Below are 14,574 nucleotides of genomic sequence, written 5' to 3' on the forward strand. Positions count from 1 at the left end.
AAGGTTCTTGGGTTGCCTGACACCGGGTTTGAATCTTCTCCGTCCTATTTTCAGCTGAGTGGCCTCTCTGCCTCAGTTTCCCCTTATGTGCCGGCCGACAGGTTTCCCCTGGAGGTTAGAGTTCGCCTAATTTCTAGCTGCACCCGCGGTTTTCAGCGGTCACTGGGTTCTACCAGCCCTTTTCCTGTAGAAAGTGCTGAAGGTGACAGATCCATGAACAAGGAAGCAGAAATTCACAGAAAAGCTTGAAAACAGCTGGCCTCGGTGTGGAAGTTGCACGTTTCTTAGGGAAGGTTTCTGGGGCATTGGTGTGTGGCCTGGAGCGGCTGGCTAGTCTCACTTCTTCCTCTTGAAGAGCCTTGTCATGTTTTGAGTTCTTTCTTTCATTTTTCTTAATATATATATATATATTTTTTTTTTAATTTTTTTTAACGTTTATTTTTGAGACAGAGAGAGACAGAGCATGAACGGGGGAGGGTCAGAGAGAGGGAGACACAGAATCTGAAACAGGCTCCAGGCTCTGAGCTGTCAGCACAGAGCCCGACGCGGGGCTCGAACTCACGGACCGCGAGATCATGACCTGAGCCGAAGTCGGCCGCTTAACCGACTGAGCCACCCAGGCGCCCCCTTTTTTTTTTTTTTTTAATTTTTTTTAACATTTATTTATTTTTGAGACAGGGAGAGACAGAGCATATCATATTTTTAAGTTTACTTATGTATGTAATCTGTACGCCCGATGTGGGCAAACTCAGATCCCTGTTGTCAAGAGTCACGTGCTCTCCGGGCTGAGCCAGTCGGGCATCCTGAGCCTTGTCATGTCCTTTAGTGCAGGCAATGTGGATGTACGCCCCGTGCAAAACAAGCGATGTGTGTTTTCCAAAGACATCTCTCCCAGTTGTGGAGAGCACCCCCACACCGTCCTCCGTTCCACTGCCCACAAAGGTCTGAAGTTAGGGGCCTGAGTGGGCCCTGCTCTGTTGGGGGTACAGTGGCGAGGCAAAAATGCAGGATTCCTTTACTGTTTCCTTTTTTTGAAGACGGGGTGGGGGGAGAAGCCAAGGGAGGGCGACAGAGGATCTGAAGTGGGCTTCATGCTGTCAGCACAGAGCCCAACGCGGGGCTCGAACTCACGAACCGTGAGATCATGACCTGAGCCCAAGTTGGAGGCTTAACTGACTGACTAAGCCGCCCAGGCGCCCCGAGAATGCATGATCCTTGTCATCTTAGAATTACAGTGTAAGGGAGGCAACTTTCAGGAATCAAAGTGTGCCATAAAAGTTCATTTATGATGGGTCCATAAATTCCAAGCCAAACCCTGCTCCCTTTCAGCGTGTGTGCATTTAGTCACTCTAAGGAATAGGATGTGGCAGAGGTGATGCTATGTCCCCTCCAAACCTGGGTCCTGAGAATGGGAAGCCTCCCCCTGGCCTGCTGTCTCTTCTCTTGGATCACCGGCTCTGAAAGAAGCTAGCCACCGTGTCCTTGGGACACTCAAGCACTGTGGCAGGGTCCCGGTCGGGAGGAACTGAACTCCCCGGCCAACATCAGCACCGGGTTGTCAGACATGCTAAACGGACATAGAACCACAGCCCACGTCCCGTGTCCCAAGAGGCCTCCGGAGAAAGCAAACATGCCCCCACCTTGACCCTGGATGTCCAGGCTCCAGAACTGTCAGAACTTGGTTGTCGAAGCCCCCCTGGTCTGTGGTATTCTGTTATGACAGCCTTCACAGACTAACACGATAGGGAAATACGTATAGTACACAGAGAAAGGCCTAGAAGGAGACACATGAAGTGCTATGAAAATAGGTTCTAAGGAGGGTAAGCAGTGCTGGTGTTGTTGATCAGAGAAAACTGTTTGCTGTAGAATTCGGTGGTAGGTTTGTGACTGTTCCCTGCAAAGTTCTTTCAACACTTCTATGTGTTTGACAATTGTATAGTAAATCATTGGGGATGGGGAGGACTCAGGAGCCAGCTTCAAGGGTCCCCCCGTGGAACTTTTGAGCCTCAAAAGCAGAAAAAAACTGTGTATAGTCACAGGTGAATGCTGCTGAGCATCGTGCCATTACTCTGAAAATAAATCAAAGGCTCAAGCAAAAAATAATTACTTCTGCCTTTTATTTTACCTTATATTTCAAGGTAAATGGTTGATTCTATAGACAAAAATTTTAGCTAATAAATGCAAAAGGATCAGTAAAAGTAAAGAAGCAACCTTTTGAGGGGCGCCTGGGTGGCTCAGTTGGTTGAACACCCCACTTCAGCTCAGGTTATGATCTCACGGTTTGTGAGTTCGAGCCCTGCGACAGGCTCTTTGCTGACAGCTCAGAGCCTGGAGCCTGCTTCGGATTCTGTGTCTCCCTTCCCTCCCTCATGATCTGTCTGTGTGTGTCTCTCTCTCAAAAATAAGTAAACATTTTAAGAAAATTTAAAGAAGCGACCTTTTGTGGCCCGTACGAATTCTTATAACCTGTGCTGTTTGCTGAGAGGGTGTAGGAACGATGTCCTGGGAGGAGCCAGGGTCTGAATTTCAACATCTGGTTTGAAGGCCATAGTTCTCCCTCTAGACACTACTTTAGTCACATCCTGCAAGATTATGTTGTGTTTTCTACGAAAAAAAATTTTTTTAAGTTTATTTATATATTTTGAGAGAGAATGACATGGGAGGGGCAGAGACAGAACCCCAGGGAGGCTCCACACTGTGAGCGCAGCGCCCCAATGGGGGCTTGAACTCACGAACCTTGAGATCATGACCTGAGCCAAAACCAAGAGTCAGATACTTAAGGGGCGCCTGGGTGGCTCAGTCGGTTGAGCGTCTGACTTCAGCTCAGGTCACGATCTCACGGTCCGTGAGTTCAAGCCCCGCGTCGGGCTCTGGGCTGATGGCTCAGAGCCTGGAGCCTGCTTCTGATTCTGTGTCTCCCTCTCTCTCTGCCCCTCCCCTGTTCATGCTCTGTCTCTCTCTGTCTCAAAAATAAATAAATGTTAAAAAAAAAAAATTTTAAGAGTCAGATGCTTAAACAACTGAGCTGCCCAGGCGCCTCTGAAAATGTTCTCTAATTTCCATTATGATTTCTTCTCAGACCCATGGTTTATTTGGAAATGAGTCGTCAATTTCCAAATACTTGAGGATTTTGCAGACACGTTTCCAAAATTAGTTTCTTGCGTATTTACCTGGTGGCCAGAGACCATACTTTGTATGGTGTCAATCCTTTTTAAAATTTGAGATTTTGTTTTATGGCCATAGTGCGGTCCACCTTGGTGAATGTTCCTCGTGCGCTTGGGAGCATACAGGTGGAGTGTTTCGTATACGGCAGGCCAGGCGGATGGTTAGCGTTGTTCAACTCTTCTAAAAGATTTCTGATCTGTGCTGGCTGTACCGTTGCTCAGAGAGATGTTGAAACCTCCGATTCTACTGAAGGATTTGTCTTGTCCCTTCCTTCATGGGATGTCGAGTTCTGGAGCAGGTGCAGACACAATGAGGGTTGCTTTGACTTTGTTGATGAACTGGCCCCCTCTACCATTTTTATTCCTGGTGATAACGTCCTGGTCTGGAGTCTGTTGTGTCTGATACTATTAGAGTAACTACCAGCCTGCTTTTGATTAATGTTTGCATAGCGTCACGGATCCGATTGTGTCCCCTGAAAAGTCAAGGTCGAGTCTCAGCCCCCGGTACCTGTGAATGTGACCTTAACTGGAAAAAGGGTCTTTGCAGACGTCATCAAGTTGAGTGAGATCACACGGGATTAGAGAGGGCCCCAGTGCAATGTCTGGAGTCCTTATGGGAAGTAGGATATCTGGACAGAAACAGAAGAGAATGCCATGTGAGGATGGCGACCGAAGAAATGGTGAGTCCAGAGGCTAAGAAAAGAAACATCAAGGCTTGTGGGCAACCACCAGAAGCTAGGAGAGGCACGGGCAGGGGTTTTCCCTCGGAGCATCCAGAAGAAACAAGCCTGCTGATGCCTTGATTTCCAATGTCTGGCCTTCAGAACTGAGAGAATAAATTTCTGTTATTTTTAGCCACCCAGTTGGTGTTCCTTGTAATCTCTATATAGCATGTTATTTAAAGAGGGTTTTACAGACAGTGTGTAGTGCGACCTTACTTTTTTAATCCAATCTGTTCATCTTTGCTTTGAATGGAAGTGTTTTTCTCATTTCCACCCTATGTAATTATAGCTCCAGTCGGGATCCGGTCCACCATTTTACTATTCGTTTTCTATTTGTTTTTTGTTTTTCTTCTCCTGGCCTTTAAAAAAAAAACTAATTGATAGTTTGTGTGTAAGTGGCAGCATGCTACATGCACCGTAATGCACTTTATTTCACTTAATTTATCAGAAGATCTATCTGCGTCGGTACATAGATTCGTGTCCTTTTTCACCTCAATGTGGATTATCAAAGAATGACTCAGATGTGTGGGTGTTACCCTCGTGCAAACCACATGTACGGGTTTGAGGGACAGAGTTAATAGACCCTTGTGGCCAACAAACCAAGGCAAAAATAAGATTTACTTGAGAGAGAGGAAAACCTGAGGTCTGGGCAGGGAACCCTTGTTCCTGCACGGGCATGCTCCGTGATGTTGTGCCCCGCTTTACCGTGTTTCACAGATATTTTGGTTTTCACAAATTGGGGGGTTTGTGGCTGCCTTGAGCGAGTTTGTTGGCGCATTTGCTCGTTTGGTGTCTCTGTGTCACATTTTGATAATTCCCCCAATGCTTTTTTGTTACAATGTGTCACGGTGATCTGTGACCGTGACCTTTGACGTTACCATCGTGATTGTTTTGGGGACCAGGAACCGCGTTCACGTAAGGGCAAACACAATCGATAACCATGTGTGTGCTGACCGCTTTCCCGACCGGCCGTTCCCCGTCTCCCTCCTCGTCCTCGGGCCTCCCTGTTTCCCGAGACACAACAACACTGAAACTGGGCCGCGTAATGACCCTACAGAGGCCCCTGGGGTCCAAGCGAAAGGAAGAGTCTCACGTCTCTGACGTCAGATCACGAGCTACGGATGAGTAAGCTCGGTGAGGAAGGCGGAAACCGGGTGGTCGGCGCAAAGGACACGCTCTGGAAGGAAATTAGCATGGGAAGGAATCAGCCTCCCCGTTTTAGCGGTCGGGACAGAAGAGCGAACCGGCCACGGCATCCCCGTAAGCTACAGCCCAACCCAGAGCAACGCGCCGACTGCCTCAGTTCCACGAAGGCCGAGGCGGGGAGGAAGCTGCGGGAGGAGAGTCTGAAGCCAGCAGAGGCCGCGTCCAAGACGGAAGAGTGCGTGGTGGTGTAGACGCGGCCGCAGGGGGTCCAGAAGATCCAGCTGCGACCGGTAACGAAGGGGCCCGCACGCCACACGGGTCTTCAGGAGACGCCGTCGAGGACGTGCGTCAGGACGTGCGTCGTTGGAGAGACGTCAGCACCTGGCTTCCCAGCCTCAAGGGACCGGCCGACCCTCCCGTCCGGGGCTGACGCAGCAGCCGGTGACCGCAAGCCGGGGCCAGTGCCCAGCGACCCGTCCGGAGTCCGAGGGCCCCGAGCAAGCACGCGGAGTCGGCGCTGCCTGTCCTCTGCCGACGGGGTGCGACGCACCTGGTCACCCGAGAGCTCGGACGGACACGGGCAGTGAGACGAGCGGGGTGTTCGTGCCTGACTCGGCATCCGTCCTGCCGCCCGTGGACCGAGGAGTCGTTTCGGTCCTCAAGACTCATTTGACAGGCGCATTTCGTAAGGCTGTAGCTGCCCGGATGGTGCCTCCTCTGGTGGGAAAAGTCCACCGAAAACCTGCCGGAAAGCAGTCACCGTCTAGATGCCAGAAAACCTGCCGGAAAGCAGTCACCGTTCTCGATGCCACTAAGAACGTGTGCGATTCGCAGGAAGAGGCCAAAATGTCAGTCGTGACAGGAGTTTGGCAGAAGGCGATGCCAGCCCTCAGGGACGACCTCGAGGGGTTCAGGACACGGGCGAGGAAGTCCGTGCAGATGTGGGGGAACAGGAAGAGAACAGAACCAGAGGTGGAGCCTGCGGGGGGGGCCGGACGGCTTCCGTCTCACGCTTCACCAGACGAGGCCGCGCTCCTTCCGGGTGAGCAAGTGAGGAGGTTTCTGGAGCTGGAACCCACTCCTGGTGAAGGCGCCGCGCGGACGGGCGAAACGACCCCAAAGGGTTGAGAACGGCGCGTAAACCGAGTCGCTAAAGCCACAGGAGGGTGAGCGGCTGGACCCCAGGCGTCAAGGAAGTTCTCCCGTGGGTACGATGCTCTCGAACAGCCTCGCACGCTACGGAGAGGCCTTTCGGGAAAGAGTCAGCACAGCAGACTTGGTCGTCTCACCTCAGAACTTGCCAGAACCACCCCAGCCTCCGGCAACCTCCACCCTGACGGTCAGCAGCCGGCGGCCTCCAGGAAAACCTTCCACCGGCAGAAAGGTTACAGCCCGCTGCAGGCTTGGGTGATGGTTAGCATTTTTAGCAATAAGATATGTTTATTTTTAAATTTTTCAACATGTATTTATTTTTGAGAGACAGAGCATGAGCAGGGGAGGGGCAGAGAGAGAGGGAGTCACAGAAGCTGATGCAGGCTCCAGTCTCTGACCTGTCAGCACAGAGCCCGATGTGGGGCATGAACCCACAAACCGTGAGATCGTGACCCGGCCGAAGTCAGACACTTAACTGACTGAGCCACCCAGGTGCCCCTTATTTTTAAATTTTTAATTTTTGGGGGGGGGGGGTTACTGGATTGTAGGTGATTTTAATTGTCTTTATTATTCTGTTGTGTTTTCAACAGTAAATGTGTGTTTTCTAACAAGAATAAATGATGTTATTTTTTTAATATAATTTATTGTCAAATTGGCTTCCATACAATTTTTAATTTTTTTTTAACATTTATTCAGTTTTGAGAGAGAGAGAGAGAGAGAGAGAGAGACAGAGCACGAGTGTGGGAGGGGCAGAGACAGAGGGAGACACAGAATCCAAAGCAGGCTCCCGGCTCTGAGCTGTCAGCACAGAGCCCGACGCGGGGCTCCAACTCATGAGTGGTGAGATCATGACCTGAACCGAAATCGGATGCCCAACCGACTGAGTCCCCCGGGTGGCCCAGCGATAGAGTATTTTTAAATTAAAGTAGGGACCTGTTTCTTTAGACATCATGCCATTGCACACTTACTAGACTACATCGTAGTGTAAACACAGATTTTTATACGCCCCGGGAAACCAAAAAATTCATTTGACTGACTTCATTCTGATTGAGCTTTACTGCAGAGGTCTGGAAGCAAACTTGCGGCATCCCTGATACGCCTGTACTTTGAATAACCCGATTAGCTGCCCGGGTGTCTGTCCTTGAGCGACTGACCGGGAACACCTGGGAAAACCGTCCCTCTTGGTGGCGGCCACCCAGGAGCCTCGCAAATGGAGCTGTGGACACCCAAGACCTCCTCTGCCAGTAGCCGTCCTTCAGCACGTCCCGCTGGCCTGGCCGGCGTGCGCCCTTTCTCTCCATCAGAACGTCTCCAGATGCACCACAGCGGCCCAGTCCTACTGCCGACGTCTGGATGATGGCCTGTCTTTTACCAAAATGAGCATGCTCCCGCAGATGTCTGTCCTCACGGTGTGAATGCGCTTTATTTGGGGTTTGCCTCCATTCGGAGTCGCCCAGTGTAGCCCACCGAGCCACGTGTGCTACAGCCACGTCACGGAGGCGTTGCGCCACCAACATCGGGGGCGGGGGGGGGGGGAGCCTGCCTGCCCCGGAAGAGGCGGAGCCTCCAGCCTGCCGTCCCCGGTGGTGGTGGGCTGCCTCCACACCTCCTGCCCTCCCGGAGGGTCAGAAATACACTTGACGCGTGGGCAGAGTTGCTGTTAGGGCCTTTAATTACACCCAGCTCCTCAGGTCGGCAGCTGGCTGCGCTGCGGTCCATCCCTCGGGAAGCACCCCGCGCCCCACCCCCGGGCCAGACTCACGGCCCCGGGGCCACTCGCCTCCTCTGCTGCTAGGCAGTGTGGCCAGTTGCTCCGTTAGCCTAGCCGTTGGATGATTAAAGAGGACGACATAGGTGAGGCAAACCCAATGTAACACTTCCTGAAGCAGACCGCCTCCGTTCGGAGAACCACGGGATGGGGACAAAGAAGAACAAGGAAGAGAAAAAAAGGACATATCAGATCGGCTGGGGCCACGTAGTCACCCTCGTTTGGGGCGAGAAGGAACAGGGAAATAAGGACGGAGCCCGGGTGGGCAGCGTGTGGGGACTGGGGGACAGTTTCTGGTCCCTTGGAGCACTTGCAGGGATCAGCAGTGATGGCACACGGACAGAGGCGGCACCATCCATCCTGGGCCCGGAAAGTTAACAAACACCTCGAAACCTGATTTTAAAATGTAAATTCGTTTTTTGTTGTAAGATTATTTTTTGAGAGACAGAGAGAGAGCGTGCGAGCAGGGGAGAGGCAGAGAGAGGGAGAGAGAATCCCAAGCAGCCTCCGACGGAAAGCGGAGAGCCCATCGTGGGGCTCAAACCCACAAACCACAAGATCATGACCTGAGCCAAAGTCATATGCTTTATTGACTGAGCCACCCAGGCCCCCCAAAATGTAAATTCATTGGAAGGAGACATTTAGGGCTCCCACGAAACCGTGAGTTTGATGGGCTAAATGTTCTGCCCCGCCCCCACCCCGGTGGGAAGCCCAGGGCTTGGGGCCCGGGAGGGCAGGGCAGTTCACTTACTCTCGCTGAACCTGCTTTCTTGCCTGAAGCTGGATGATAACAGTAGGCAGCTCCTAGGCTAGGGAGGACTCACCAGAAGATAATGTGGATAACTTCTGCCTTTCTTTTCCTATAGGCTTATCTGAAAAGAAAGAGAGTATTTTCAAGAGGGCCCACCGGGTTCCGAAGGGTGGAGGTCACTCCTGGGTTTTAGAAAGAGGCTCAGAGCTGGGAAGTGTCTAGTCCCTCAGCCCAGGAGGCAAGGACAGGGGTGAGGGAGAGCCCAAGGTGGCAGGGTCTCCAGCGGGGTGGCCAGGGGGGTGTCTGGCGTCCTTGCTGCCCCCTCGGCAAAGTCTCGGGAGCCCTGTTGCACCAGAGGGGGCTGACGTCCCCCCTCACCTCCCAGCTATGGGCCTGCCTGTGCTGTGTTGTCAGCATCGAGGCCCAAACACAACAGCCTGTAGGACTTCCCCTAAAAAAAAAAATGTGAAATTGGATTCCTGGTTAGCCAGTGAGTGAAGGCTTATCATCAGATTTATTGTGACAAATCTGATTTCAATCAAAGGAACGAGACGTTTGCCCGTCTCTTACGCTAGTTAAAGAACAGTGCCTGGTACATAGTGAGTGATTGCTGAGCCCTTACAGCGTGCTTGGTGAGTGGTAGCTCTTACGGGACCTGTGGCCTGACGTGGACCTGCTGTCCTGTGGCCGTGGGCCTGGGGTGAGAGACTCCCCTGTACAGAGGGGAGGCATCAGGGAAATGCATGCTGGCATCATCACGGCTCATTCTAGTGGCTGTGAGCGTGTGGGTCGCGATTGTGAGTGGGAAGGAGGCGTCTGTGCCAGAGCGGGGGAAGAAAGGAAGGCAGACCAGGCAGGGGCTCTGGGCTCACCCTCTTTTGATGGTGCTCTGTGGACGGGCAGCACGTGGTTTCGTTTGAAGTGCGGGGCGGGCGTCCCTGGGTCGCCCGCCAGATGGCCGGACTGCATGCAGCGCTGAACTTCCTGGCTGTGAGCCGCCCTCCGGGGTGGGCAGCTGGGGGAGTTTCGACAGATCTGCGCGCCCACGAGGCCAGGCCTCCCACGGGTCCAGCGATGCGCCCCTTCGCGGTCCGTCCTCCCCCTACCCCGCACCCCGCATTTGGGGAGGAGGTAGCTGAGCAGTGGGAAAGGAAAGTGAACACAGAGACAAAACCGGCGGTTTTTGTGGGAAAATTGAACACCAGCAGGGTGCTCTCCAAGCTTCGGCCTGCAGAATTGCTTTGTGTGTGCGTGCGTGCGAAGAGAGGCCGGGTTCCAGAACGCAGCGGCACTTGCCTTGTGGTTTTTCCATCCGCTTGAAAGAATCACGGAGGGAAGGATCCAAGGTAGCTGCCAGGCCCGCGGTTCTCAAACGGTGGTCCTCAGAGCGCAGAAGTCCCCCGGGGGCCCCACGCCAGACCCATCCCTACGCCCGTGACTCCTGTTTGTAAAACACTTAAAACTGTCCGGAAAGGGCAATAAAGTTTCTTTACCACGCCCTTGTCTGTCTTTATGGATTTATAATATAGATGTATATGTAACAGGTACCTGGCTAAAATGTATATAGTGTTACATGTAGAATTTTAATTGTATATAGTATTTTATATGATGTTTATTACATAAGTAGTAAAATTATTATATAAACAGCATATTTATATATTGTTATAGTATTTACGGTACTTATGTCTGTACAAATATGTATAAAATACTCTATGTAGTAAATACAGAGTAAATATGTATAGTGATAAATATATAAGAAAGCTTATAGTAAACACATTTATATTAATATACATAAACTAATATATATATCATACAAATTATATATATATATACACTCCACAAATGGTCTAAAATGCCATATATAGAAGTATAAATCTATAAAGACAGGCAAGGGCATTATAAATGTAAGAATACAGGGGCGCCTGGGTGGCGCAGTCGGTTAAGCGTCCGACTTCAGCCAGGTCACGATCTCGCGGTCCGTGAGTTCGAGCCCCGCGTCAGGCTCTGGGCTGATGGCTCGGAGCCTGGAGCCTGTTTCCGATTCTGTGTCTCCCTCTCTCTCTCTGCCCCTCCCCCGTTCATGCTCTGTCTCTCTCTGTCCCAAAAATAAATAAAAAACGTTGAAAAAATAAAAAATAAAAATAAAATAAAAAAAAATAAATGTAAGAATACATATTTAGGAGCACCTGGGGGGCTCAGTCGGTTAAGCGCCTGTCTCTTGATTTTGGCTCAAGGGACTGAGGTCCTGATCTCACAGTTTGTGAGTTCGAGCCCCACATCAGGCTCCATGCAGACAGTGCAGAGCCTACTTGGGATTCTCTCTCCTTCTCTCTCTGTCCCTCTCCCTGCTCACATGTTCTCTCCTTCTCTCTCTCCCTCTCCCTCTCTCTCTCTCTCTCTCTCTCTCTCAAAATAAATAAGCTAAAAAATACATATTTCATACACAGCGATGTATAGTAATGTGCATCACCAGAGAACAGAATGCACGTTTATGATCCCTGTTTGTACATCTTTTCCTGGAATTTTCGTTTTTTTCCCATTATGTGTTTGAGATTAATTCATTTTCATGTACCATAGCTCATTCATTTCTGCTGAGTGACATTCCATTATAGACCACATCTTTCTTTCTTCCTTTTTTTTTTTAATTTTAAAGAGAGAGAGAGAGTGAGAGAGTGCACATGGGAGCCATGTGAGAGGCAAGAGGAGAGAGTATCTCAAGCAGGCTCCACACTCAATGCAGAGCTCAGTCCCATAACCCCGGGATCGTGAGCTGAGCCGAAATCAAGAGTTAAACACAACAGGGGCGCCTAGGTGGCTCAGTCGGTTAAGTGTCCGACTTTGGCTCAGGTTGTGATCTCGCGGTCCGTGAGTTCGAGCCCCGCATCGGGCTCTGTGCTGACAGCACGGAGCCTGGAGCCTGTTTCAGATTCTGTGTCTCCCTCTCTCTCTCTGACCCTCCCCCATTCATGCTCTGTCTCTCTGTCTCAAAAATAAAAATAAAAAAACGTTAAAAAAAAAAAAGAGTTAGACACAACGGACTGAACCACCCTGGTGCCCAAAGACCATATCCTAGTTCCTGGGTCCCTCCTCTGGCTCTTGGAAATTTGGGCTCTTTCCCTTGTTCGGTGCTGCAAACAATGCTGTGAAAAATGTTCTCACACGCGCACATGAGCTCATCTGAAGACTGTCTGCATCGGGGGCTGGGCTGGGCGGGTCTTGCGTGTGGTGTCCTCAACTGTGTAGGATGATGGCATGTTTTCCCAAAGTAACTGTGTAGCAGGGTTTTATTGCCATGGCGACCCCAGAAGGCTTCCACCATCCGTGTGCATAAATGTGAAATTCTGGTCGTGACATCACCGTTACGAGGCTGCAGCTCCGTCCTGGGAGCCGCGAGAGTTTCGAGCCCCGTGGCCAACTGGGACGAGCAGCAGCGGCTCTGCCACTAACCCAGTGAGTGGCTGTGGATGGACCCTTATGCTCCTGTGGACCACGATTTGCTTGCCTGCTTGTAAGGGCCAAAAGAGGGGACCAAAGAGACATGACGACTGATTCCAATGCCTCATCTTCGCTGGATCCTGTACTGGAGGGAAAAAACATGCTCTGATGCATGTCACGGACCGAACTGACAAAGCTGAGGACATCGGAATACAAACAGAAGATCAGATAAAAATACATTAACAGGGTTAAATTTGCTGAAGCTGATGGCTGTTCCGAGGTGGTGGAAGAGAATATCACTGTTCTAAGGAAACGTGTCTTGAAGTATTTAGCGGTAGAGGGACATGATACACACAGCTTACTCTGAACATATAAGTTAAGTTTGCAAGATGAAGGATGTGGGGTTCCACGCTAAGGCCGGGTAACGTAAGGGGCGGGAAAACCTCACTCACCCAGGAAGATCGGGACCAAGAGCTATGGTTTCTTCTCTCGGGAGCTCTGGATCTTTTTTTTTTTTTTTTTTTAACGTTTATTTATTTTTGAGACAGAGAGAGACAGAGCATGAACGGGGGAGGGTCAGAGAGAGAGAGGGAGACACAGAATCTGAAACAGGCTCCAGGTTCTGAGCTGTCAGCACAGAGCCCGACACGGGGCTTGAACTCACGGACCGCGAGATCATGACCTGAGCCGAAGTCGGCCGCTTAACTGACTGAGCCACCCAGGCGCCCCTTGGGAGCTCTGGATTTTGACAAAGACCCCGTAGGGAACAGGTGTTTGGAGATGTCTGTTCATATGAGTGCATGGTTGAACAAGTAAATGAAAGAATAAATTGATAATTAAATAAAGGATGTGATATCTTGGCTGGACACAGTTGCAGAGAGCCCCATGTGTTAACATTGACCTTTTTATGAAGTTTGATAGCCGGTGATGGCCTACCTTACTCCTACCACAGAGTACTTCAGCGCTGTCCAATAAAAATGTCACATGTGTGGGGAACCTGGGTGGCTCAGTTGGTTAAGTGTCCGACTTCCGGTCAGGTCATGATCTCACATCCGTGGGTTCAAGCCCCATATCAGTCTCTGCGCTGACAGCTCAGAGCCTGGACCCTGCTTCGGATTCTGTGTCGCCCTCTCTCTCTGCCCCTACCCCGCTTGTGCTCTGTCTCTCTTAAAAATAAATTTAAAAGGAAGGAAGGAACGAACGAAGGAAACAAGGAAGGAACGAAGGATGGATGAATGGAAGGAAGGATGGATGGATGGATGGATGGATGAATAATATGTGGTATATCCATACAGTGGAATATTACTCAGGCTTAAAAAGGAAGGAAATTCTGGCACCTGTTACAACGTGGATGAACCTTGAGGACATGATGCTGAATGAAGTAAGCCAGACACAGAAGGATCTCACTCTTTAGGGGTCTCTGGACTCATCAAAACCACAGAGACAGAAAGGAGATGGTGGTGCCGGGGGCTGGGGAAGGGGGTGGGGGTCAGCGTGTGCTGGGAACAGGGTCTCAGTGTGGGAGGATGGAAAGTTCTGGAAGGGGACAGTTGTGATGTCTACACAACAGTATAAATTTTAATGCCACTGAACCGTGCACTGACAAAAGGTTAAGATAGCACATTCCATGTTATATATACTTTAGCACAATAAAATGGTTTTATTAAAAACGTTACTGTTGAAACCATCATTTCGGGGCCGTCTGCCTGTCTGCTGGCTGGGTACCCTCGAACAGGACGCTGAGCTGACAGCCTTGGTCTTCCGTGCTGGGTTCCCCGCTGTGTGTAAGGCACCGCGGAAGGACAAACATGTCACCGAAGAAGCCTGCAGAGGGAGCTCCCGGCCTTCCCTTTGCGCTGAGGACTGGAGGCTGCTGCTGGTCACGCCTTTCCTCTTTGAATTCCTGACGTCCTAAGAAGCCCGAGACGCTTTGCTCCCTGAGGCATTGAGCTCCTCACTCGTTTCTCCAGGATGTCTCGTCTAAATGCGGCTGTCCCTAAGCTCACAGAGCAGGGATGGGGGTGGGGGGGGAGGATAGGAGGACTCAAGGGGTCCGATGTGGCCCCAATTCCTCCAAACTGCTTCCCTTCTCACTTGACCAAGTCCCCCTTCTGCCCTCGGCCTCAGAGGTGCACCTGTTCCAGCTCGGGGCATGGTCAGCAATCAGTCTCTGTTTAACTCCAGGGACCTCGGGCAAGCTGTTTATCTCCTCTTTGCCCGATCCTGACTGTAACGTAGGTTGAGAAGCTGACTTTGAAACAAGATCACGGTGGTCCTTGGGGAAGCATCTCTGCCTTGGTCCCGGCCGCACCCGGCCTGACCAGAACCCAGCTGTATGGCCCTGCCGTGCGCTTAACATGCGTTAGCTCACGCAGCCCTTGGGACGACCGCGGAGGCAGGGACAGCTGTGTCCCCACGTGTGGACTGCTCCCCTCC

This window comes from Panthera uncia, chromosome E3, assembly GCF_023721935.1.
Source record: "Panthera uncia isolate 11264 chromosome E3, Puncia_PCG_1.0, whole genome shotgun sequence".
NCBI lineage: Eukaryota > Metazoa > Chordata > Mammalia > Carnivora > Felidae > Panthera > Panthera uncia.